The sequence below is a fragment of the Silene latifolia genome, chromosome Y (genome assembly GCF_048544455.1).
Source record: "Silene latifolia isolate original U9 population chromosome Y, ASM4854445v1, whole genome shotgun sequence".
Lineage (NCBI taxonomy): Eukaryota > Viridiplantae > Streptophyta > Magnoliopsida > Caryophyllales > Caryophyllaceae > Silene > Silene latifolia.
In genome coordinates, this window is record NC_133538.1 from 278,269,836 (window position 1) to 278,273,169 (window position 3,334).

Consider the following 3,334-nt stretch of genomic DNA (forward strand, 5'->3'; position numbering starts at 1 on the left):
ACAAGTAGATAGTACACCGCCTCCCTGTGGAGATCGACCCTACTTACCGCTGACTTCTGTTAGTAGTACTTAGGTATTTACTTTTGGTACGAAACGACAGTATCAAATTTTGGCGCCGTTGCCGGGGAGGCATCTATTTATTTATTTGCTTCATTTTATCTGTTTTTAGCCTCAGGGGATTTTTCCCTTGAGGCCGTTTAATATTTTTCCTTGAGTGCTGTTTTGATAGGCCTTACAGGTACTACCTAGACAGTTCTAGGTGAAAGATCGTCAAAGGGAAGGCTTGAGTACCTTTGACCCATCACCGATGTCCCATTACATGGCACAAACGTGGTGATTTCTTGTGGGATATGTGGTCTTCTTTGGGCATGGTGCGTTTTTGTTTGGCGAGAGAATGACGAAGTTTACGCGTTCAAGCAGCGTAGTCGAGCTAGTCAAGCAGCTGTAGTTGTGCCGCCACATCCACCCTACCAATGGCCACCGCAACAAGATCCTCCTGATATACAAGAAGAAGAGATTGCGGAGCTGAAATCCTTGATGGAGACACTTGCATTCCAAGCGCAAGAATATGTCTCGCGAGTTGATGAGCTCGAGTCTGTAGTTGCTCGCCTAGCGGTGAGATGGAGATAGAAGAGATCGCGGAGCTGACATATTTAATGGGAACGCTTGTATCACAAATGCAAGAGAGCAATAAAAATATGGACGCTCGATTCCTTAAGCTCGAAACTGACATTGCTCAATTAGCAGCTGAGATGCAAGAAGAAGAGGTATACCTTGGTGAGAGCGGTCTTTCCCCTGAGGAAACCATGTTACCCAATGCTGAGGATGGCCTCTATGACTCGGATGACGAGTTTCTATCCTATTTCAATGCCTCACGCGAAGATTTCAGCCCTGTACAGGAGGAATCACTCGATCGAGTGACTAATATAGGTCGATCGAGTGATTTGCCAGGAGAAAGTGCTCGATCGAGTGATATTTCCACTCGATCGAGTGGAATTCAGGAGGAAGTTGGTCGATCGAGTGATTATTCTGCTCGATTGACTAAGTTGGCCATTGGGAGCTATGATTCGTCATGTGGGTTTGATTTAGATGACGATTTTGACGATGACAATGGATACGGTGAGTCTCCCCTATTCAAAGCCGAGTTGGATGCGCTTGAGGCTGAGATTTACGGGGCGAATTCCACTGAGGGCGACGGAAGGATAGCTGAGTCGGTATATGCTCCTAGCACGGATGAGGTAATAAATTCCTCTGTCAGTGATTCCGATGTTGAGAGCAACCTACCTGAGGTAATTAGCGGTAATTTTACTATTGTTGATTTTCAAAGTAAGCTACCTCATTTGACTCGTGCTAATTCTTTTAATGCTATACCCCCTCCCATGTGGACGTATAACTTAACTGCCTTTCACCGTACTTGTCATGTCAAAATTGCTAATCTGAATCGGGACCCTAATATATTGACAATTGCTCCCGCGCTCCTTTATTTTGTGGATAAATTTAGGAGCGCTCATAGGAAATTTGTACGACTTAAAAAGTTAAACATTTTTATTTCCTATTTTGCTATTCCACTTTGGTGCTACTTATGCTTTTTTGTAGCAATGCGCAGGTTTATGATTTAATGCTGCGCGCTTTGAGCTGTTTTGATCGTGATTAATTATAGAAGCTCGAAGAAAAGAAGGTCGAGCTGGGACCTGACTGAAGCTAGCGCTACCCGGGAGGCAACCCGGAGATTTTATTTTGCATTTTTATTTACTTTCAGTTGTAATAAATGGTTCTTATACCATAGACTATCTCAGTATGCTTGTCTTGTTAGTTTGCGGGCTGTTTTTAATTGCATTTTGCAGGAACACGCTGAGAATTACTCGATCGAGTAGTTTTTCTACTCGATCGAGCACTTTAGCTGATGGATTCACTCGATCGAGTGATTAATTTACTCGATCGACCACCTGCAGATAGAAAACCACTCGATCGACTGCTTTTCTCTTCGATCGAGCAGTTTTGGATGCCCATTTTACTCGATCAGCCACTGTACGACCTGCTATCGAGTGTTATTGCTTTGGATTAGCTTCCTGAGACGGTTTTCCGGGCCTTTAGCAACCTCCCATGTTCATGGTCGGTTTGGGGAGGTTCCCTTATTCGCGCTATCTTGTGAGTTTTTCCGTATTTACTCTCCTTCGCTTTCAGTTTGCATTTCCTTTCCATGTTTTGGTACAATGGGGGCATTGTACAGTTTGGTTTGGGGAGGTTATGCATCCATATCTGTGTCTGCATATTGTTTTTTATTGCATTTCTGTTATCACGTTTAATTTTCTGTTTGCATTGTTATTTATTTCATAAAAGTTTAAAAATCCATAAAAATCAGAAAATTGTTAAAAATTCAAAAATTTCGCATTTATTTTTGCATATAGGTTGAGTCGGAACGGTAGATTTCAATGATGAAATTGCACTATTCCTGTCTTTTGCTTAAGCCTTGCAATAAACTGTTATCTTTTAGCTTTGTCTTATTGCATAATCTACGAGTTAATGTTTAATTTAGCTGAACGAATAGACTTGACCTGAAATTTTGGCAACCTACTTATAATTTCTAAGGAATTAGAGCCTTATAAACTGGTGTCATTTATGACCGGTTTCATGTAGGATTGTGAGTAGTTTCTCCTTGCATAGCATGTTCATCAATTTGCACAAATATGAAATTCAATTGCTTTTTGCCGTCATACATTCGGGTTAGTGGTTGGTGTCACATGCAGGGAGGTGCTTAAAATTTCCCTTTCTTTCATTTTTACCCATTAAACTCCACATTAGCCAAATTTGCCTGTTGACCCTTAGCTACATTCCAAATTTAGCCTGCCTTGTCAAGCTAGTTTAGATTGTTCTGCGGTATATTGTCTATTGTATCAAGTTTGGCTTGCATCTATTGATTTGGAGTTGGTAACTTATGAAGAAAAGGAGGATGATGAAAAAAGACGTGAAAAAGAAATGAAAAAGAAAAATTGAAATCGAAAAAGAAGAAAAGAAGAAACCGAAAAAAATAGAAAAAGAAAGGAGAAATTTGAAAAAAGAGATGTTTGTTGATTAGACGGTTTCTGCTCCTATGTTTTTTTTATATCATTTGAGGAGTATTTCTAGTTCGGTTTGGTGAGATCTTATGCCAAATGAAGGGTACTGTGCTTAAATTCATAATTGAGTTGGAAATGGATATGTCTCATATGGTTCTGTTTAGGTACTAGCTTGATCACCTATACCTCCACATTCCCATAAATGTTTTGCCTTTTCTTACCCATTGCCTCACTTTACCATATTTTTGTAAGCCCTCGGCTGTGACAGGACCTTGTTT